This window comes from Danio rerio, chromosome 14, assembly GCF_052040795.2.
Source record: "Danio rerio strain M-AB ecotype USA chromosome 14, GRCz13ab, whole genome shotgun sequence".
NCBI lineage: Eukaryota > Metazoa > Chordata > Actinopteri > Cypriniformes > Danionidae > Danio > Danio rerio.
Window position 1 is genome coordinate 46,295,418 of NC_141034.1, and position 25,928 is coordinate 46,321,345.

The following is a 25,928-nucleotide window of genomic DNA, read 5'->3' on the forward strand; positions in this document are numbered from 1 at the left end:
GAGCATCCGCTGCATAAAAACATGCTGGAAAAGTTGGCGGTTCATAAAGCTGTGGCGACCCCTGGTTAATAAAGGGACTAAGCCAAAAAGAAAATGAATGAATGAAAATAAAATATGTAGTTTTAGTAGACATAGAACTACACAGTAACTTATAAATACAGCACAGAACTATTTTACTTCTAGTTAAGATGATTTAAAGGTTTGCATTTTTATTTTGTTGGTTAATGGCTATGTATTTTTAATCATTTGGAGGTTTGAACTATTCGCAGCATTTGAAAGGATATCTTTTCATCATTGTTACCTCATTTCTCAATATTTTCATGATTCTTACAATGCAGCAAAACTTGCAATCATTTGATCATAAAGAAAATAATGAACAAATTAACCCACATGCAGGACAAAGACATTGTGGAATCCTTGTTAAACACAAGTTCATCCATTGTCATCAAAACATACTGTTACACAAACAGTTGAACATTTAGAAAGTAAAAATAATCAGATAAAGAGTGGTTTTTAAACAAATACATGTCTTTAAAAAGGTTTTATTTATAAACATTTACATATTTTTACAGAGCTTTTATCCATATTTCAAATAAAGTGAAAACAATTAAACATTACATGATGACCATTAATGAAACACACTTACAGAATTACATCCACACATATTATTCTGAACTCATAATATTTCTGATGAACATAATCACTATTGCTAATAACTTGTGATTAAAGAAGATACTAATGTTTAGCTTATTTATACAGCTTTTTTTTTTTTTTAACCACAACTGTACATGCGACAATACAATTTCTTGTCCATGTTGAAGATAATACATCTACATAGGTTAACTGCCCTTTTACTCAAAGGGGATGAGTAGAGCCCCGTAGAAAAGGAAAAAGTATTCACATTTCAAACGAGAAATGAGTGAGAGAATATCAGCAAGACTATTACCTATGCTATGTTCAATAAATAATGTTGGATATAATAGTCTGATATATACTAATCAAGTCAATCAAAGCTGTTTAAAAAAATACTCATTGTAAAATAACAAATTTATGCCTGGCTTTCATATATGTCATAAATATATGCACAATGACCTTATTCAGGTAGTCTTTAGTAAATTAAAAATTGTATTTGTTCCATTTTATTACAAAAAGGCTTTAAACTACATTACCCACAATCCTTTGTCGCTGTATAGATGGGACGGGAAAGACATGGCGCTACAAATTGTAGTTCATTCAAAGGTGTAGTTAGGGTTAAGTTTAGGGTTACGATCTTGGTTAATCGGTAACTATTTGAAACACAACGATAACTCATTGATAAAGGACACTGTTAGTAAAGTGGCAAAGTTAGCAAAACATAGTTAGCAACACGAAGGATCTTTTTATTTGGTTTTGAAGTTATAGTCCAATCACAACGTCGCAATCTACGTCACACTTTGTCTCTATTTGGTAATCTTCCGGCTGAAGGTAGATTATAATAACCTTATAATATAACTTAAATATCAAAATGTGTATTAATATTACATGTTATTTATTGTCTTATTAAAAATACAAATGTATATTTACCGTGAGATTCCTTTGTGGGGGTAACCTGATGTGCAAAAAGATCATAGTAAAACCAGATCATAGGCAGTACACTAAATTTGAAACGAATAATAAAATAATAAAAAAAAAGCTTCATGTTTGAAAACATTTCCAGCATTTCCTATAACTAAACCCTGCATCATGTAGGTATACAAATATAAATATATGTCTAACTTAAATGACAAATATAGTGCCCATTAAATAGTAAAAATAGTAGTTCATTGTAAATGAGTATGCAAATAAACACAATACATTTTTAATGAAACATTTATAATTTATTTATAATGCCACAAATAAAATAAATAATAAAAATCACGCAAAAATGCAAAAACCAAAAATATATATTTTATAACAGTTTTTAATGCAATAATATATTACCATACATATATAAATGATTAAAAACAATTATAATTGAAGGAAATGTATATTTTGTATTATTATTATTATATTTATTTTGTGATATTTATTCATGTCATATATCTGGTATGTCAAGCTCAAGTAAAACTGCACTGCAAAAAAATCTTTTCAAATGATGCCTTTGGAAATGCCATTATAATAAACAGCTTTCACAACAACAAGTCAAGTTCATGACAAATGCAAATTATGTTTATAAAAACAACTTTCTGAACTTAAACATCAAAAGTAGAATAAGTTCAAAACATATTCAAGTATTTACTGAAGAATAGCAAAAACAATTTTTTACAAAACACTGAGAACCAAAGTGTGCTTGGTGAGTCCAGGTATTCATGCTGACTAGACTGTCATATTGCAATCCGGTTAGCATGAGAAGACTTGGGCGTAAAGTGTCAGGAATTCCTGGAGGGCTCCCATGTGTTATTCCAGATTTTGCCACTGTAAAGTATTAGAAGTGCACAATACCATTACTGAACAAAGAATGAGTGTTAGGTTTCATTTAGAAAGTTCAGTGATATTAATTTATATATGTAAAGTGTCATTAAACCTGGCACTCTTGAATTAACTGTATAATAGGTTAAACATTTCCAGCATGTTTCCATGTATTCCAAGCAGATCTGTCAGTTCTACAAACTCAGAGATCAGGATAGTGACTGCTCTTCTCATTATGAACACCCTTATCCTTCTCATACATTTTTATCACCACTGATGTCCACTGCTGTAGTTTTCATTGAAGGGAATGCTGACACAAATTCCAGCATGTTTTTTTTTTAAATAGCAGAATATGGGTATTATTGGGCCAAAACCTTAAAAAAATATAAGATGCAAGATTTGAATCTTGATGAACATATTGTTAATTCACTTCTTGCAATTTAAAACACACATCTCACGTTTGACTCATCAATTATATGAAAACTACAACAGCATACAGTGCTCCACCCTAAAAATATTTCTAAATTGTAACAAGTTTATTGCTTTACATGGCTAAACATTTATTTTATGCCTGCATGATTCACTGCTTTTACTGTAAACCATTACACTCTTAACCCAAACTAGTTGACTTTATTCTAATAAAGTCAACTAGTTTGGGTTAAGAGTGTAAACTGCATCGAAACATGTTGCCTTAAACCCTTTGTTTTTACACAAGGTGAAACTAAACGGCCCACTTTAAATTAACCTAGAACCGTTACAATCTTCTTGAACTTACAGTAATATTTTAATTCAAGTACGGCAGTTAAGTTGTACCTGTATAAAATGTAAGGGGTTTAAGCCACTGGGTTTCTATACAATTTTCTAGTAAAGTCAACTAGATTGGGTTAAAGGAACAGTTCACTATTTACTCTCCTTTAAGTGGTTGTAAACCTTTTTTAAAAACTTCCAAGTTACTTTGTGTTGAACATGAAGGAGTTTTTTTAAAGAAAGCTGAAAAGCTGAAAACATTGACATACATAGTAGGAAAAAAACAAATACTATGGAAGTCAGTGTTTGCAGGTTTTCATCTTTCTTTAAAATATAAATTTTTGTGTTTAACTGAAGAAAGCAACTCAGACATATTTGGAACAAGTGAAGTATGAGTCAATGACAGAATTTTCCTTTTTGGGTGAATCTCTTTAAGAGTATACTGAAAGAAATGTCCTACTCAATGTAGCTAACTTCAGCTGCATGTGTAGCCCCATGAGTACTTATCTAGAAATCAAAACAATGATCACGTCAGTCCCATTTTAGGCCCTTTATATCATATTGGCCACAGAATGGACTACTTAGTGTTGCAATAAAATTTAAAAATTAATAAAACTATGACTTACCATACAATACAAGACAAACAGTGAATTTTCAGCTCTGCCTTTGCTGTACACAAGATGAGGTTCCAGCTTCAACACTGATCTTGAGTGGGGCAGTTGTGCAGCGCTGTGAGGTTGTGACTGTTCAGATGCAGTGCTGTGAAGAGTTCTTTATTAAAAGAAAGTACATTCTTTTAAAAGCTGTACATAATAGCAAAGAAAATACAATGATTTTAAATAATGATTAATTCTGAACAAAAACCTTACCCTTAGTCAAGATGAATTCATATGTCAAAAGTTTCTGCATCTGAAATGAATAAAAACAGATGTGACATTAGTTAAACCCACTAAACTACTAGATACATCAGTACTGCATTAAGCAGTTGTAAAGTAATGTAAGTGTAGTCCAAAATGAGCCTTAATCTCTTTAAGATAATGATTTAAAAAAACGTAGCTTGTGTTAAAAACAATCCAGCCACTTGTAATACATTTGATCAATGGTAAATTTCTGAGAAGGTGCAAGGTAATCCTTGAGTTTTACCATTACCATCCAGACTGACATAAAATTTGACAAAGAAGACAGCTTGTTGTGCCTCTTTACCACAATTTAGAGATGATAGATTCTTTATTTTATTAAATAAATTGGTAAAGGCCAAATTATACTGGTAATAGTGTAAGATATTCATTGTGTGACATCCATCAGCTTAAGTTATACTTGAGCTTTTGTTATGCTTACATATATATATATATATATATATATATATATATATATATATATATATATGTGTGTGTGTGTGTGTGTGTGTGTGTGTGTGTGTGTGTGTGTGTGTGTGTGTGTGTGTGTGTGTATGTGTGTGTGTGTTTTAAGGCATGGAAAATAATTGTTTTTACAATGTAGCCTTTAAACCTTTGGAAACACTTGATGTTCTTTAATATTGAAACAATTACGAATACATTTGTATTATTAGAGTTGCATATTGCATATTATATATAGATTTTGCACGAATTCTATTGTGAAAAACAACAATCTGGTTAAGTTACACTGTTCCTTATCTTAAAATGTATATATTGTTCTAATGCCTGACCAACGTTATATGTGAGAAAAATATGTTTTTAATAAATGAACTTGATGTAATTAGATAACGTCGCTAGTTTACAGTACATGCTTTATCAACAAATCGTCTTTATTTGTTTATTTTTTACTTACCTTGTGGAAAACCGCAGTGAACCTTGGGATCGCAATGAACCTTGGGATAGCGAGCATAGACTGTAAAAAATAGATCGCCACATACAATGACCCCAACTTCAATAAATAATTTAAAATGAAAAAGATCAGCCGAAAACATTTTTAAACTTAGTACTTGAAATGTAATATTTTTTTAAAGTAAAAAAATAATAAATAATATGAATGAATCAAAGTTTTATTAGACATAGTTACCCTAAACTGGACAACCGAATATATTTTCACTCATTAAATATAAAGTAAATGATAACATATTTATAAACACCAACTAATCTCCAATAAAAATACATTATGCAGCATTAACGTAATATTTAATGTTGACAGTTGAACTCATCTGAGAACTCACCGCTGATGCAGTTTGACCAATAGCAGAGCGGCGTTAAACTCACCGTGAAGGGATGTCACGTGGACCGAAGTTTATTCATACAGTAGTTTCGACCCAGTTTACAGACGCTTTTCGTGAACAAAATAAAAATTACATATTTTTAAAATAAGAAAACTAAGATAATAGGCGTAAATCAGGTTTTAAAAATTGCGTTGACATCTATTGGTAATTATACGAGCCTCCAGCGTCTCCCTATGACGCCTCAGGCTCAGGCACAGATTCTATAGGGAATCCCTGCACGTCTAAATATGACGCTAAAGGGGTACCCTGTGCGTCAATAACTTACGCCGAGGGTTCCTGACCAAGCGTCAGTATATGACGAGTTGGGAGTGAGAATGTGTTGTATACAAATGAGATGTAAAAAAAGAGTATTACAGTAATCCAGCCTAGAAGTCATAAAAGCATGGACTAGTTTTTCTGCATCTGAGATTCTTGAAAAAATATTCTTGAAAACAAAACTTTTTTATTTTACTTGTAGAAAATGCTTTGTGATTGAAGAATTTTTGGATTTTTTTGGACCAGAAACAAAAGAAAAAGTAAGAAAGAAAGGCTTTTTTGCAGTATTTAATGGTTTATCGTTATTAAAATACTTCAAAGCAGGCTAATATACCTGCTATTATAAACAATTAGCTTTTGACAAATTGCATATTTTCCTCTATTATAACTCATTTATAATAAAAGCTAGTAGTAATAGACATGGTTAAGTAAGTGCATTAGAAAGCTTTTCAACCCTACAACAAGAGCTTTTTCAAGGACCTCGACTGTCTATTTTTAACCCTTCTTTAAATAAAAAAGGAGGATCATCCATGTGCCAACACTGTGTGAAGAGTGAAAACATTGCCCTCAAAGAAAGTAGGACGCAGGAAAATTGGGTGCATTAGAAAGCACAAGGTCAGGGATGTGCGTAAGAAGTAAGTCCTTGGAAAAAAAAGGTGCCCAGATGCATCCAGGTTGTAATGATCTTGTCTTGCTAATGCTGCTTTCTGAGTGAACACCGTTGAGGGATGTGTCTTGAAGTGATTGGGCATCAGGGGAGCAGCAGTGACAGTGCTGACTGTACCATCTGCTCAGGCCTCAGCCCTACAACACACCCTAACATGGCCCTCATTTCAGGATCGTCCTCCCTGATGGACAGATTGCGAGCGGGACAGAAGAGAGGGGATTGGGATGGCTGAAAGAGCTAATTAAATGAACAATGAAGGCAGTTTATAAGTAGAAAAAAGAATGGGAGTGTCTCGGTTCACACCCTGTTTCAGTAACAGGAATATTGCTCAGAGTAGTTTCTAGGGATGAGACACTGAAACATTCACTCCCTTAAAAAATCCCCAAGTTCTCTCTACACCATGTCCACACTTACCGCAGGCATTGTATCACATTAAAGTCAGTGTGAACTAGAAGTTGCTGGGACTTTTGTTTCTGAATGGTGATGAGCTTCTAACTGAAACTGAATAAAGGGGGCAGGGCTTTCTTTTTGCGCATCATTCACTAATAACAAACAAATGGTTTACTACATATTTTCAATGTCTCCCTCATTTGACAAATTTACTTCAGGTTTTGGAGTCTCTTCTAATGTTCAGGGGTTCATTCTTTGTACGTGGATTACTCAATTACCTGGATTTGGATGTTGACGTTTTGACACGATCCAGGATCATTTCGTTCTTTAAAACTCATCTGAGACTTGTTGTCATAGTAACAGTTCTGGTAGCTAAAACTTGCGTAGGAGCAGGTTTATTTCATATAAACAGGGTTAGATTGGGTCAGTTCAAGCTAAGCTAAGCTGATATTTTAATAAGTAATATATATATATATATATATATATATATATATATATATATATATATATATATATATATATATATATATATATATATATATATATATAATGTATAAAGATAAAAATATATATATTAATAAAACTTATACAATCTGAACTCTGAAATAAAAAATTATTGATGAATTTTTTAGATGCAAATGCGTACATGCACAGTATTTGACTGAAAAAAAAGGATAATAATTTATACAGTCAAGCACGTGTTTATTTGTGATTGATATCTTTACTGTTATCAAAATGCTTTTTTGATGCAAAATTAATGTATACAGTTATTCCTTACACCAATTAAAATCTTGAGTAGGCCTAAAGGCTACTAAAGAAAATCTTTTCTAAATGTAGAACTAAATACATTGATATGCATTGAAATACATGATGAATACTCTTGACACATGAAAGTGTAAAGCCTGCAGCCCACAACAAATGTGGAAAGTTATTGTATGTCATATATAGCAAACCGATTACTGCTAATTTTATGTAATTTTGCTCACATGGATAATTGAATATTAATCAGATGATGTCATTACGTTGCTGTGCCGTCAGCCAATCGTAGCATTGCAAATCATGATTTCTAGAATTGATAGATATGTCCTTCATAACACACGCAGAGATCTCAGATCAGTTTATCCAGACATTTTAATCTGATTTGTGAACTAGTTTGAAGAACTAAAGTAGCCAGAGATCAGTTATCAAGATGAACAGATCCATTATCTGCCAAATCATCTTAGATCATTTAAGCGAGGTACGAAGAACAGACCCCTGATGAGTTGATTCAGGTGTGATTGATTAAGAATAGGTTCAAAATGTGTACTGTTGGTGTGCCAGGTTGGGAAACACTGGTCTAGATGTATGGCCAGTCCATGATAAGGCTTATATACATATTTTTTGATGGCTCATTCTTAATGAGTGGTATACTCAGTACAATATACTGTACAATTAATTTTACTTACATTGTCGAAAAATAATAAATCATACCCAAGTAGTACAAGTAGTTTGGTATTTATCTCTTGGCATCGCAAGCCCAGTAGTCAGGTACCTTCAATGTTGATTGTTACTTTCCAGCAAACACCACAGATATCAAGCAAGAATGAAGATTGCAATGAAATCACAAGCCAGAGCAAGGTTTACCGTCTTGACTCATACTGCACTGAACTGAAAACCAGGCTTAAGAGGTCATTTGGTATTGGATTTCTCTTGCTTTGATATCGCCTGAGATAAGATGTTGCAAATGTACCCCATGTGGCTCACTTTATCCTCTCCCTATAGATTCAAATTACTCCTCAGTGGGGGTAATTTGCGCCAAAAGACTGTAATACTGCTAATCTGTTTCAAAACATTTAATTTATTCACAGTGTGCCATTTATCTGACATGCCTGTTCTAATAGTTGGACTAGAGTTGTGGAAGTTTAGGGTTGGTATGTGCCCTGCGTCTTTGCATGTATTAATAAATGTGTGCGCACGAAAGCGTACAGTCATCTTCTATCTTGAGGACTGTGTTTCAGGAGATCCCGCTGAGCAGACCGTCTGCTCTGCCGTCAGACTGTAGTGTGCCAGCCCCTTGTAAAGCAGGCGCCCCTCTGATTGTGTGTGTAAGCATTAGTTAGAAATGTAATGTTGCGCTTCATGATGGGGTGTATGCTGATGAGCCCGAACTTGTTTCCTACATAGAAGCATTAAACTGTGACAGAATCTGATAGATCGAGAGATACGGGTTGAGAGAGAGAGAGAGAGGGAGAGAGAGAGGGGGGAGAGACAGCTGAAGGATAATTAGTCTGATTCTCAGATAGCATAATGAGACGAGATCATCAAATCTGCATAATGAGAATAATTCACCCTTATCTCTATATGTTCATTTTAATGACTGCCTTATTTCCTTTTTAAATCTCAAAACACTCTGAAACACATTAGCGGGGTAAAATGTGACACTTTTTTACTTTGGTGCTCCTGTAGTCTTGGAAAAAGAGGACAGAGGTAAAACTAACACACTTAATGATATTTCAAGAAGCTCATTATTACCACACACAAAAAAAGAAACATTTTTTAGGCATTTTACATGGGCTGTTGAAAGAAGCAAAAGAATTTATACTCAACTCTATACTAAATACTTACTAAAACAAGCAAATGTATGAATAAATACAAATGAATTAATTTGATATAACATGAACATGCGATTTCTGATCACATGGTAGAAACTCAATGCATTTAGGCATGCAGACATGGTCAAGACGATCTGCTGCTGTTCAAACTGAGCATCAGAATAGGGAAGATAGGTGATTTAAGTCACTTTGAACGTGGCATGGTTGTTGGTGCCAGGCAGGGTGGTCTAAGTGTTTCAGAAATTGATGATCTGCTGGGATTTTCATGCACAACCATCTCTAGGGTTTACAGAGAATGGTCCAAAAAATAAAATATCCAGTGAGCGGCAGTTCTGTGGGCACAAATGCCTTGTTGATGCCAGAGATGAGAGGAGAATGGCCAGACTGGTTTGAGCTGATAGAAAGACAACAGTAACCCAAATAACCACTCGTTACGACCGAGGTATGCAGAAGAGCATCTCTAAACACTCAACACATCAAGCCTTGAGGTAGATGAGCTACAGCAGCAGAAGACCACACCGGGTGCCACTCCTGTCAGCTAAGAACAGGAAACTGAGGCTACAATTCGCACAGGCTAACCAAAAATGGACAATCGCAGATTGGAAAAATGTTGCCTGGTCTGATGAGTCGTGATTTCTGCTGCAATATTTGAATGGTAGGGTCAGAATTTAACATCAACAACATGAATGAATGGATCCATCCTGCCTTGTATCAATGGTTCAGGCGAGTGGTTGTAGTGCAATGGTGTGGGGGATATTTTCTTGGCAAGCTTTGGGCCCATTAGTACCAATTGAGCAGCGTGTCAATGCCAAAGCCAACCTGAGTATTGTTGTTGACCATGTCCATACATACAGGATAACATGCCATGTCATAAAGCACGAATCATCTTAGACTGGTTTCTTAAACATGACAATAAGTTCAGTGTACTCAAATGGCCTCCACAGTCACCGAATCTCAATCTAATAGAGCACCTTTGGGATGTGGTGGAACGGGAGATTCGCATCATGGATGTGCAACCAACAAATCTGCAGCAAATGCGTGATGCTATCATGTCAATATGGGCCAAAATCTCAGAGTAATATTTTTAATACCTTGTTGAATCTATGCCATGAAGGATTGAGGGAGTTCTGAAGGGAAAAGTGGCTCCAAACTGGTACTAGTAAGATGTACCTAATAAAGTGGCCAGTGAGTGAAAGTTCATTTTGATACATTATGAATGTTTCACTTTGCCTTACTTTTTTTTTGCACATTTTAAAAAAAGAAACCGAAAGTCAGAAAAGTCTTTTGATATTACAAAAATTATTTTCTTTCAGATAATATGACTTAATGAAAAAAAAAAGGAAGAACTAATACATTTATAACACAAACGTACTAAATTAGGTCTGAATTAGGATTATTGGTATAAGCTTTTAATTATAGGCAATTTCGCTGTTTTAAAAACCATTAACATTAAGAGCCATTCATTAAACATGAAAGAAAATAAGATAATTGCTTGCAGAATTATAGCTACAAACTCTATTATAATTACAGAATATGTTACTTAGAATATGTTGGACATGCATGTTGTACATAGTGCAAAGTCTTTTGAAATACAGTAATTTGACAAACAAAATAAGTTCCCTTTGGTATTCTGGATCATACCCACTTGGATTTTTTTATCTCTTCTCCCCTAGGCCTATATGTACAGTATAATGTTTGCATGTCAAGGGACATGAGTACACTTGAAGGGTCTGAGGTGAAGTTAAATATGAGCAGAGTGCTGATCTGATCAAAACAGATCTCGCAAAGAGAAGAATATACACAGGAGACAGAAGAGACAGCTCAGCATGTCTATTAGGTTTCACTAATGCACACTGCATGCCGCTACACACAGTGGGATCACTCAAGATGATACTGTGCAAGTATAATCAAACAACACATCTATCAATGGCCAGTACAGGCCAGAAATGAACTGGAGCTTCAGGCAAAAATGCCACCAAAAGGCAAAAAAAAAAAAAAAAAAAAATCCAAAATGTAAAACAAACTTCACTTCACAACTTAAATAAACAAAATACCAACCCTAAGTGTTTGTTTTAAAAATATATATTTTTAAATATTTACCAAAGTGATGTTTAAGGAACAGATCAAGGAAATTTTCACAGTATGTCTGATAATATTTTTTCTTCTGGAGAAAGTCTTATTTGTTTTATTTTAGCCATCATAGAAACATTTTAAGGTCAAAACTATCAGCCCCTTTAAGCTATTTTATTTGATAGTCTGCAGAACAAACCATAGTTATACATTAATATCGCTAATTAACCTAATCTGCCTAGTTAACCTAATCAATCTAGTTAAGCCTAAGCTGTATAGAAGTGCCTTGAAAAATATCTAGTAAAATATTAGTTACTGTCATCATGGCAAAGATAAAATAAATATGTTATTAGAAATGAGTTATTAAAACTATTATGTTTAGAAATGTTTTGAAATTTTTTTTCCCTCCGTTAAACAGAAATTGTGAAAAAAATTAACAGGGGGGCTAATAATTCAGGGGGGCTAATAATTCTGACTTCAACTGTATGTATGTATATATATATATATATATATATATATATATATATATATATATATATATATATATATATATATATATATATATATAATGTATATATATATATATATATATATATATATATATATATATATATATATATATATATATATATATATATATAAAGTATGTTATACAGTATAGTATGCTGCATTAGATGTATTTTTGTACGTTGTTTTATACAGTGTTGATCATTACAACCAACCAAACATATTAATGCTGAACTTATGAATGAATAAAATATATATATAATAATTTAGTCATAATATTGCAGCCCTGTAATAAATTCCTGATTTGGTATACTTTTAATATATGCTAATTACTTAAAGCCACTGTTGTGTAAATGCATGTACTCCAATATATGTAGGAAAAATAAAAATAAAAACATGAATCACAAAATATGGAAAACTGCTCATTTATTAATTTTTTACAGTTTATACAAACCAAAAAGTGCTTTGAAACTGAAATTTATTTGCACTAACACCAGTGCTTTTACAATTACATTTTCTTTAAATATATTATTTTGGAATCTGATGCTTGAGTTTCACTTACAATGTTTGTTTTTGTTTTATTTAAAAAACTGTCCTTCTATTAATTATATTTCTAAAAAGAAAACAGTATTTCCTTAGTAGTATTCACCACGTGAAACTTAATAATAAGAGTAATTCCTCTCAACAGTTTTTTTTTTTTTTTTTCCACAAAAATAAATTTTGCAACTCAGGCTCATTCTGAAAAAGTACTCCAGTATACATTTCTGGAGAGCACCAAATACGTCCAGGGGGCTAGTTTTTTTTTTTCAGTTTTTGTTTTGTCAATCCACCGAAGGTTGCTGTGTATGCTTTTTGAGATCTCAATTTTTTGTTGCAAGTGCTATTCACGGATGCTGTTCTCACGTAAATCCACCAAAAGCTGCTGTCGACTGACTGACTGACTGACCAACAAACCCACTCTCCTCCTTACCTAAACTCAACTGACAGTTTTCAAAAGCAATCCAGAAAAAGACAGCCCTCGTGGCAGCCTGATTTTGACCTCATTTTCAGATTTGACCACATTCTCACCCTGTTATTTACTTCTTTATTTTATTTTTTGGCTAGTATATTTGTCTAACATGCTTTCTGGAACCGTTCTTCACCGAACTCAAACCCCATCATCTTGGTCAACTCCTCTCTGCGTCTCAAGTCCGCAGACATACATGGCTAGCTACTGGACAAACTGTTAACAGTGGAAAAGCCGTCCATATGGTGAGCAGTCAGCTGGTTAGTGTGAAAAAGAACAGCGTCATACCACCCTGTAGCGTTTGTTTTAAAAACGAAATGCAGCCATGCATACTTCTGGCAACATAATTTGCAATATCCAAAAATGTATACAGGGCTACGTTTTCAAAATGAGCCTATGTTAAAAGTTTGCGTTTATGCAAGTTGTTAATACTTCTGACCCTAATAATAATGACCTGGAGGGACCATCTACAGTACCATTCTGTATCTGGCCAACAAATGTGGAGCTGCTTTGAGTAGTTCACATCCCTAAAGGCTTGAATTTGTAGACTATACATAAAGCATTCAGCTTTAATGCCAAATACTTTTAACCTGAGTGGCGTTTACCCAAAGCAGGGAGAAGACATTCATGTACACGGCACACAAGAACACATAACTCTAGTGTCTGAATAATACATCAGGAATATCGTTTGGTCAAAGCATTAGCCCATCAGATCCCCATGACTTATACATGCGAATAAAATCAGTGCAAAAACCCAGAGTGAAGGTCCACTCTGATTTTTGGATTCAATCAGAATTATTAATAGCGTCTAAGTAAATTTTTAAAGTCACAAATCGCTACAAGTGTAAGACTGTGAGCGTGTACACGTGTCTCGTTCACACTACCGCAAACACATTTAATCAATTCTAACACAATTTCAACACTCCTGCTTTTGAAACTGATTAAAACTATGTCAGCATCTGATACAGATAAAGGAGAACGTGCGATATTCACAAATCAGGGACTTGACGACATGTTCAGCTCTCGCTCTCGTTGAAGATAGCTTTGAGTATTTCTTTTTATAGCTCTTAATAATTCAGCTCATCTGATTCTTAATACCAAAGTGGTTCTTCTGCAGAATCTGTGTTTGTGAGATTTGAGTGCATGCAAGCGGGTCACGAGAGGAATGCATTCAATACCCCATTTCGTGATGGGAGTTAGTATAGCCATCTGTCCCGTCCCAAGAGCTGTCCTTATTTAGCCGCGGTACGCCCCAACAAACACACTCCTCCAGCCTGGGTCTCAATCCATATCTGTGACCCCAACTGTTTATTGAAGACAGCAGACATGCAGGAGCTACACAGCGCGAGTAGAAAGCAACGCCATGCAGTCGAGATCTGGTTCAGCTGTATCGAGCGTTAACCTGCTGCATGTGATTATGTTGCTTAGTCAAAGTAGATGTCAGATTTAATTTGATGCGAATGGAAATGAGGCTGTGAGTGATAGATATACAGCCGATTGGATGTTGAATAGTCATGAGTTTCAAGCACATTTCTAATTTTCACATCAAATGGTTTTAAGAGGTTTTTGCACTCATTGAAACATTTTGAAGAGGCACGTTTTCAGTGTTTTACCAGCTAGAGTAAATGATCCAGACCTAGTTTTCATCCATTATTTTATTTTACATCAAATAAAGTATGCTTTCTATAAATGCTATCTAAAAACTACTAACATTACTACAGTTTTTCTCAATTGTTTTGGCACATTTTTCAAAACAGACTTAACATTCTCTAAACTGTAAGTGCAAATCTCAAAACACTTTGCTGAAACTTTACAACGTTGTAGCATATCTTCAATATGTAGTTACTTCCCCAAAACATTTCATTCATGCTTCAAAACCTAGTTTTTGTGTCAGTAATTTGGCCAAGGTCACCAAAACAAAACTTTCTTCCCATTACAGTAATTGTGTCTAAAAGGGAAAAAAGCATTTCTTGAGCAGTATTCACTATGTTCACAAAAGCCCAGTAACGTTACCAAGCATCAGTCATGAGCCGACACACTAAAATGGCCAGAAAGGATTGTCATTGAGTGAATAAGAATTTGAAAATATTTAAATATTAAATGAATATTACACCTGCTCAATGAAAAATTCCCATAGACAATTAATGAAATCAGATGAATTACTACACTAATAAATCTGACTTTACTTGATCAGGAAGCTAAAAATGCATGGGGAATAAAGATGAAGCCGTCATTAGCAGATACTGTGGCTAAAAAATGTCTGGCAGATAACAGTGCAATACTTGTTTGAGGACTGGATATCTGTGAACAATTTTGCACAGAATATATATTCAGATATTGCAGAAAAGGACATTGTGATGTTTTAGAATTGAAGTTTTACAAAGAATAGTTTTGGAGATTTAGCTACCTTTTAATGTTCTCATTTTTTCTGAAAAATATTTGAAGTAATAAAGCAGCTGTTTTCTTGAAAAAGACGTGATAGTATCATTCGAAAACTCTGTACATTTAATTTTAATCTTTATTTTAGCCTAATATATATTTGTATTTATTTATTTTTTTACATTTCAAGGTTTGGATATTTATGAACACTAATTCTTACCCAAAATAGATTCTGTTAAACATTACATTGTGTTTACTGTTCAAATAAATATCCAGTGTAGAGTATGTGTTTTTTTTTTTTTTTTCATCGTGAGATTCTTGCAGGATGAGAGTAATCTTTGCTTTTATTCATAGGACTGGGACAGTACAGGATAAAATAGTTAACAGGAGCAGCCAGGAACAGGAATTAACCAATAGTAAGATAAAAAAATGCACCACCATTTTGTAGTTTACAATGTGACCCTTAAAAACAACTACACAACCCAGAAGCCATCTGTAGTGTGGGAGCTAGCTTAAAAATATATTTGAAGTGCAAAGAAAAAAGGTGATGATCTACCGACCGACAACTTACCTACCTACCTATATTATATAAAATGTGCTGATTTAATTTTTTTTGTTAATGTTTAATCAGTAAGTTTTAATTGTGCATACTGCATTTCTCTTATTATGCAAGAGCAAACTGGATGAAAATTGTTAACATGTTAAATGAAAATAAAAAATAAAAAAACTTTTCAATTAATGAGTAAAATGCAGCTTGGTGTGAACTATGTACTGTTTTAATAATCTAGAAAAAGAGACTAAGCAGTTGGTCTAAAACAGGATGGGGAGCAGATACAATGAAATTATATGTATTACCTAAAGACTAAAAGTAGAATTATATATATGGGAGCGGTACACGAGTGGGAGTCATTTTAAACAGGAGTGAGATGAGAGTGGAGTCATTTTACCAGGAGTGAGATGGGACAAGATTATTTTTAAAACTTTGGTCTGGGAGTGGGTTGGGACAAGAGTGAAAATCCACTCCCATGTCATCCTCTACTGTGAAGTACACTCTCAGAGATAAAGATACAGGGGCTGTCACTGGGGAAGTACCTTTTCAAAAGGTACATATTTGTCCCTGAATGGTCCATAATGGTACCTCAAAGGTTCTTTTGGTTACATTTGGGTACTAATATGGACCTTTAAGGTGTGGATTATTTGGGTAAAAATTTGTTTCTTTTAAAATGATACTGCCCCAGTGACAGGGAGAGTGTACTGAATTAGAACTGATGTTACTTTACTAAAGTCAGTTGTGAACTGAAATAGGCCGCTCTAAGGCTTGAAACTCCAAGGCTGAAAAAGAGTCCCACTCCGGTCCTGGTCATATGCTATTCATTTTTGTCCAAACTAAAGACATTTATTCTTACTGTTACTACACACATGTGCCAAAGCATTTGCTTAAATCAATAAGAAATGGCACTCTGAAGTAAACAAAGCTAACTGTTCAAAGATCTAAACTTATTGATTTAAGAAATAAAAATTTCAATCGAGAATTGAGACAAAACAATTGAGAAAAACTGTATTACTGTAAAGTAAAATATAGTATTATTTAAAATAGAAAATATATAAATTACAAATATATAATCACTTTTTTTTTATTCAATTTTATAGACACTAAAATGGAGTGAACGTTAAAAAATATAAATAATTTATTAAGTGTGTTTCTTTTTTTCCTCAAGATCAAGCTACATAAGTTTGGAGATAAGAGGAGTGCAAATCCTGGTCTGTCATAACATATTTTCAAAGACAGCTTCTTAAACTATGTGCAGCTATTCCCCTCTGAAACACCTAACTAAAACACAAAACGCAATAAGTGTCAGAGCAGTGCAACAAAAGCACCTTCTTCTCTTAATAAGGATCTATAAGCTTTCAACCCCAGCGTTTCTCACTCATTCTGGGAGTCTACTCAACAGAGCTTCAACCACATGTTGAGTCTTATTGCATGAACTCCAGAGCTGCTTTGAGTGGTGTATTAAATGAAGTTGCGTTGTGTGGAAATGCGAAGCGCTCTCTGTTGCAAGCACGCAGCTCTGAATATTGCAGAGAAGCCCTTAATGCTGACAGAGGCAGGTCTCGCAGGGAGGCTGTGTCATCGCCTCACACTGAATTACACCCTCACCGCCTGAGGGAAGAACGACAGAAGCGGAGCTCATGCCTTCCTTCTCTAAAGCCTTCCTTCCTTTTGTCTTCCTCCTGAATGACAGCCTGGGGAAAGCTGGCATGGAGGGGGTGGAAAGCAAGCGTTTGAGGTGTCTCCTGCTATCACCAGCGCCGCTGTAATGCTGTTGTCATTGAGGGCTGCAACGTGGAGAGAAGCGCTTATACTAAGAACAACTAATGAGACCTACTGTGGTTCGATGGCGCTGAAACTTGACGATTGCTTTTTCAACACAGAACGTGTATTTTCTGTGAAACAAGGGAGTGAAAAACAGCTTTATTTCCTCACTTCACCTCTCTGCAACCTTTCTCATTTCAACTCTGCACAACCTCATATTCCAGAGCGTGTTAATCTTCAATTAATGCCCACGGCTATGTTTCAGTTGGCCTGAACCAATCTTTTCTATAATTACAGATTCTCGGACCATTTTTGTTGAATGCTTCAAGGCAGCAGAACCAACTGTAGATAAATTCACACTGGCGTGGAGTTCATTTCAAAGCCACATGGAGAAGAGCTAGATGGAGTAATTCCCCTTGAGTGTTTACTATAGTGCTAATTACCTTGACTCAAGGCACGTTCACACCAGGAACGATAACGGCAAATACATAAATCGAGCAATATTTGCGTTCACACTAAACCAAAATGGTCTCATTTACAAACGAGGCATATGCACAAAACAAATGTACATACGCTACTTCTCAAAGAAAAGTTGTGATCTATAAAAATCTAACTTTGCAGGAGAATGTGCACTCACTGAGTCAATAAATATTGACTTAACACGGGAACTACCAGAATTCCAGTGGTCATTCTGACCACTCTCAAATAAGAAGTCATTGTCATGTCATCTTTACATTCAAAGCTTCTACTGAGATTTTAAAATTAAGCTCTGATTACTTTATGAGGTCATTATCTAATATATATATAGAGCAATATTACACGAGTAGCAGTGGCTGTATATCGGCACTGGTGGGAGGCGTGCGATGGCACGAGGCCACAGTGCCCCCACCAGTGCCGATATACAGCCATATCGCACTGCTACAAGTGTGATATTGCGTTTATACAACAGTTTGACAGCATAATTGTGTATATAAAAACAAAATAAAACATGATTTGTCTCAAAAACCCTTTTGTATGTGGAACTACTTTCTTCCACATTGGATTCAAATCATAAGCTGACAGTTAAACAGTTGAGCTAGCATCTTTTAAACTTTTGATCTGTAGTGTCTGCTTTTTGCTGGCTGTATGTGGGCGGAGTAATACACAAAGGGTAAAGAGGCTGTAGGAGTTCTGATATTGCAGAATATCACACGGCTATCAGCCAATCAGATTTGAGAACCAGACCGAACTGTTGTGTGTGTGTGTGTGTGTGTGTGTATATATATATATATATATATATATATATATATATATATATATATATATATATATATATATATTACATGACTGTAGCTTTAACTGTATATATATACATATAATATAATAAATAAAAAGCCACATATCTATCCTAATATATATATATATATATATATATATATATATATATATATATATATATATATATATATATATATATATTACATGACTGTAGCTTTAACTGTATATATATACATATAATATAATAAATAAAAACCCACATATCTATCCTAATATGTATATATATATATATATATATATATATATATATATATATATATATATATATATATATATATATATATATATATATATATATATATATATATATATATATATATTATAGGATAGTTATGTGGGTTTTTATTTCAACAAAGTTAATAAACTACAAAAATAAAAAAATATATAAATAAATAAAACTGTCAAAATTACCACTATGGTAGTTTCTAGTGTTAATTGAACAACTTTAAATCAGTGTGCCATAATTATTACTACATAAATACACTTACTTTGGTGTATGTTCACTTATAGGCAGGTTTCTGTGCAAATTTATAAATCAGACCTAGATCTGCATAGTGGGTGGCAACATCAACAGCCTGAAATATCGAAACATTTGTGCTGCCCATTACATTACAAACCACAGAAAAGGGCAAAATCTTCAACAGGACAGCACTCTTCATACTTCAGCCTCCACATCAAACTTCCTGAAAGCAAAGAAGTTCAACATGCTTCAAGATTGACCAGCCCGGTCACCATACATGAACATTATTGAGCATGTCTGAGGTAAGATGGAGGAGGCATTGAAGATTAATCCAAAGAATCTTGATGAATCTTTCTTTGCCATTCTAGGTGACTTTATTAATAAGTAATTTGAGTCATTGCAGAGATGTATGGATGCAGTCCTCCAAGCTCATGGGAGTCATACACAATATTCATTCTTTTTCCACTTTTCCGCAGCATGACTTTATATTCTATACTGTAAACTATTTCTGTTAAATGACAAGTCTTTTGTCTAAGCAAAGTCAGACCTTACTGTCCTATTTAAACAGTTAAACATTAAGGCATGATCATATTTTATTTTTGTGAAATAAGCATAATCTAGAGGCCTGTGCCTTTCAAATAAGCCACTTCAGATACCAAATGATCAACTAGTAGTAGTTCTAGCTAGAAGTCAAGTTATTATTTGTAATTCTAAAACTTTGATAAGCAGCAATAATTTTTGTCAGGTAGTGTACATAATCAGTGTTTTACATTCGCAAAGACATCAAGTAGAAAAAAAAATATCATAAATAGGCTCACAGTTACATAAATATCAGATTTTAGTTTTTGCTTTTCTTGTTGTATTTACACCCTTATTACCAGCAATCTCTTCAGTGTGCTACACTTCTAGTGTAGAACTAGTAAATGTAGCTGTTTTAATTGAATCTAACAATTTAAAAATTTTAATTTTAAAAAATCATCTAACAATGTTGTTTCTCAAAATCGTTTTCATCATTATAGTTGTGGTATGATTAGTCGTATTGTTTTTCATTCATTCATTCGTTCATTCATTGGCTTAGTCCCTGATTTATCAGGAGTCACCACAGCGGAATGAACTGCCAACTATTCCGCTATATGTTTTACACAGCTGATGCTCTTCCAGCCGCAACCCATTACTAGGAAACACTCATACACTCGCATTTACACACACACACACACACACACACACGCACTCACACACACACACACTAAAACCAATTTAGTTCATCCAATTCACCTATAGTGCATGTATTTGAACTGTGGGGGAAACTGAAGCACCTGGAGAAAACCCACGCCAACATGGGTATAATATGCAAACTCCCTACTTAAATGCCAACTGGTCATGCCAGGACTTGAAACAGCGACTTTCTTTCTGTGATGCGACAGTGCTAACCACTGAGCCACTATGCCGACCCTATTGTTTTGCATTTCGAACCATTTTCTAAACAAGATCTTTACTGATATCTTTATCATTACCAGCTATCAGATTTGGTGGGAACAGCCCGAAATCCCGTGTGTGTTAATTACCTCTGCTAAGTCTGTTCTGGTTGTGCCCTCCCAAGGATCATGGCTACTTTGGGGTTTGTACTCAGTAATGAGAATCAGCCCAAAAACCGCCTCTCTGCCAAAGCAACACGTTTTATTAGGCTGTAAAGTCCTCTTTGTGGTGTGTTCACACGCTCGCTGCTATTAAGGCCTGTAAACAGAGAGCAAGAGAAAAATGAGCGTGTGAATGCGTGTGTGTTTTTTCACTCTCCGGATGCCATTTCAGAGGTTTTTAGCAGCGATGTGCTTCGGCTCCTCACTGAGCGCTCATCTGCTCTCTGTCTGTGCTTATGCATGCTGCAGTACAAAGAAAACACTAAAATGTTGTAGAATGCATCAATTATTCTTTCTCTTTTGAGGCAATTAGTGCCTGTTTGTCGATGTCAGGTTATTTGTATGCCGTTGTAAAATTTTACATTGGGTTTCAATGTATCCATATGCCAAATTTGTTGATTAATAGCTAAATGTAAGTAATACTTCAAAATTGTTACTAATAATCAACAACAACAACAACAATAAAAATAATATACAGTTGAAGTCAGCATTATTATCCCCCTTTTGTTTTTTTTCCCCCTTTTTAAAATATTTTCCAAATAATGTTTAACAGAGCAAGGAAATTTTCACAGTATGTCTGATAATATTTGTTCTTCTGGAGAAAGTCTTATTTGTTTTATTTCGGCAAGAATAAAAGCAGTTTTAAATTTTTTTTTAAAGCCATTTTTGGGACAAAATTATTAGCCTCTTTAAGCTAATTTTTTTTTTTTTTTTTTTTATAGTGTACAGAACAAACCATTGTTATACAATAACTTGCCTAATTACCCTAACCTGCCTAGTTAACCTAATTAACCTAGTTAAGCCTTTAAATGTCACTTTAAGCTGTATAGAAGTCTCTTTAAAAATATCAAGTAAAAAAATATTTACTGTCATTATGGCAAAGATAAAATAAATCAGTTATTAGAAACAGGTTTTTAAAACTATTATGCTTAAAAATGTGCTGAAACAATCTTCCCTCCATTAAACAGAAATTGGGGAAAAAAATAAACAGGGGCGCTATTAAGTCAGGGGGGCTAATAATTCTGACTTTAACTGTACATATATTATAGGTGGGCATAGAATATATGTATATGTTTTTAATCTAGATTAATGTAAGAATTAATCTAGATTAATCTACATTAAAATGGCTAATTTGAATTCTGCTGAAGGCATTCAGAATATGTGTGCTACCCAAATAAAAGACTTTGAGAACAAGTTTCTCAAGCCAGGTGGCGCATTAGACCAGGGGCTCATCTCCTGTTTCCAAAATGCATCACACACTGCTTGAGAAAGTGTTCCACTATGATAATTGGTGATGAAAATAAATTATGCTCAATAAGATGTACTTGTGTTTACTAACTGTTTATGCAGTTAAAGATGAATTTTGAACTGTAGTCCTACATAAGCATGAAACAGCAATTTTTGATTTACCTTAATATGACTAAAGTCATAACTGAACTAAACAGAAATGCAATTAAGACATGTGGAGTATGCATATTAAAGTGAACACTGCGATTAAACTATTACAGTCATGTAGGCCTTATACTTATACGCCATGTTTTCTGACAAGATCCACATACACAGCTGTCATTAAAGGACCGCACACACACACACACATCGTGAAAGACATAAACTTTATATATATATATATATATATATATATATATATATATATATATATATATACACACAATAATGTAGTTGTTTAGATTGACCAACTGACCAGCCGGGGCTCGAACCTTCTTGCTTTGAGGCTTTGTGTGCTACCCACTGCACCACCATGCTGCCCCATTATTATTATTATTATTATTATTATTATTATTATTATTATTATTATTATTATTAGCAAAAACAAAAATGGTGGTGATGTTTTATATTTTTGTTGCAACCGTAATATATTTTTTTCCTGACTGTTTAATAAATAGAAAGTTCAAAATATAGCATAGTATAGTATAGTATAGTATAGTATAGTATAGTATAGTATAGTATATGTTTAAAATACATGACTTTACTTTCTTTTTAGTTAGTTTAATGTTGAATAAAATGTTATATACATAAATACTGAGTATATAGCTTTCACATTATTTTTACAAACAACTTGATTACAAAATAATTTTAAATAATTGTTGATTTATTTTTTATCTTATTAATAAGAAATATATAAACATCATACATGTACTTTCTATAAATGTTTAACTATGGTGACATATTAGTATATTATTATTTTATTAGTAGTAATTATGGGGTCATAATTAAACATTTAAAGATTGTACATGTGTGATGTTAGCATCATTGATTTATTTATTTATTTTTACATCTTTAAAAACTAATAAACTATAAAAAATAAACATGCAATCATTCTACACATGCTAAACTTATACTGTCTCTAATTATGTTTTTTTTTTTTTTTTTACCTTGCTCAATTCAGGGTGTGTTTAATATAGCCTTGTATTTATAATAGGCATATTTCATTGGAAAAGTTTTACACTTACATTTTCGCTGCTTTTTGCTTTAAGGTTTAATTATATAGGTAGTTTTTAGTTAGTTTAAGTATCAGGGTTAAAATCAAGTGTAATTACAGATGTAACTTCATAATCAAATATATGTTTAATAAATAGAAATATAAAATAAAATCAAACATCAACACAATAGGTTTTCAGGTTGCAAGGTTTCAAATACTTAGTTTATATATTACTACACATTAGAGACACTTCATATTAATAATTAATACAGACACTTCACTTCATAAGTCCTGTTGTTCTTAAAGAAAATTGAAGATATTTTGAAGTAAACTGGAAACCCTGTAACCATTGACTTTAATAGTATTTGTTTATCCTACTATGGAAGTCAGTGGTCACAGGCTTTTAGCTTTCTTCAGAATATCATCTTCTGTATTAAACAGAAACTCATAAAGGTGGGGAACCACTTGAGTGTGAGAAAATAGTGAGTACATTTTTGAGTGCACTACCCCTTTAAGGACAGCATCTTCCATCATCTTCTTCTATTTATTATGTGCTGCTCTGCATGAAAAACACCCATATATTGCATGTCAAGACATCTTCCCACACTGTCCTCCTTCCCTCTGACAATCTCACCTGCACCTTGGTGTCGTGCGGCTGTCAGCTGCTATCAGTCTGGGAAACAGACCACCTTACGATTGAAGCAAGGCTTCCTCCTCCCTGTTGTGCCCTTCGCAATAGTTTGCAACATGGTGAACATCGTTATACTCAATATTCTTGCCGCAGGAAAAAGCAATCTCAAGGCCTTATTCTCTGAGCCTGGAAGATCTTCATATTCACTGGGAATTAAGAAAGCAGCAGTTGTGCACAAAACAATTAAACAATTATGAGAATGAAGATAATTAGGAGCAATATTTTATAAATGAACTTTTTATCGCCTGCAAGCTGAAATGTTTTAGCACGTCTTTATTTTAACTTTATTTATGTTGTAAAGTATTGACCTTATTCTCCGCAGACGAGCGGGCGCAGCCATTTGTATCTTTTTGGCACGAGACTTCCGGTCTCATTCACTTCCATTCATTTTTAGACATTAAAAACTGCTCGTTTCGCTGTTTGATGTTGTAAACTGATATTTCCTTGTTATATATTCTACTTGGTCTGTATAGTCATGCAAACATTTGTTTGTAGAGCAAGTAGTTTGACCGTTTTTTGCCGTTTATTATTCCTCGTCATTTCTCTCATAGGCAACTGAAACGGAAGTTCTAAGAAAAACAGCCGCACTTCCGCATTTTAGAATAAGGTCAATAGGTGAAGTGAGATTGTGTATTAAGCAAAGTACATACAGTATATGCAAAATTCATATTGAAGTGTCTACTGAAATATTTTGAATAACTTTTTAGAGTTAAATGAAAGTAAAAATGTCAAATATTGCTAAAGTAATGTGACTCTGGACCACAGAATCAGTCTTTGTGTGGGTCAAAATTAACAATTTTTATTTTATGTCAAAAACCCATAGAATATGAAGTAAATATCTTGTTCTGTGAATATATTTTGTAAATATCTCACTGTATTATATCAAATATAATAAAATAAATATTTTTGACCAGAATCTGAATGGGTCAGAATATTTTTTTTTTTGTCCAAAATCCACATTAGGCCTAATTAGCAATTCAGCATCAGGAACACACAGCAACTCCTAAGTAGCGCTTATCCACATGCTCTCACTGTTTTGGGGAGATAGAAAAAAGTAACGGTGCACATCGAGAGCTCCTTTAAGAGCCGAGATATCAGCAAACAGGGCCCTGGACATTAAAAGAGAAGCTCATTATACTAGATAATCTGGTATCATCTCCATTTTAATCAGCTTGTTGATGGTAGAGCTCAGCAAAACACACAGGATGATAAGCCCCTATATGAGTTTCCTTTAAATGCCAAAGCCACAGGACTGAGAGAAATTAATCTCACGGTGAATGAGGAACGTGCCTTTTCTGCTGCCGTTATTTGCCATTTAATCATATTTCACTGTTCATTTTATTACTTGTTTATGATTTATTTAAATTTCATGAATAAGTAAATTGTTCATTATACACTGTAAAAGGTTTCCATAAATGAGCATTTTCTGTATTTTGTTATTCATGTTTTTATTTTATATTGCTTTTTATATTATTTATGCTTTTGTATTGCATTATGGGACCTTGACCTTCCTTTTAAATACTTTTAATCTTAAAAAGTGACTTTTATTATGATCTTTAATATTTAAAGGGATATATTGTCTGGGCTGGTGTTGTTACGCCACAAAACGCTTTGAATAAGCTGCCAGTACAATTGCCTTAATATAGAGACTTATATCAATATATATTTTCCTATACATTATATTATTTACTAAAATGTCAATAAAAGCCACTTTGTTAAACCGTAGAGTTGAATTTTCATCATTGAAAGTCGACAGAGCAGAGATGAAGATCCCATAAT

The 25,928-nt window shown here is 33.7% G+C and overlaps 1 protein-coding gene across 5 annotated transcripts in view; it reads right to left on the bottom strand.

Moving 5' to 3' along the window:
• LOC147834029 (uncharacterized) overlaps positions 1–25,928 on the bottom strand; it is a 1,152,336-nt gene that overhangs the window by 237,459 nt on the left and 888,949 nt on the right. The window lies entirely within an intron of this gene.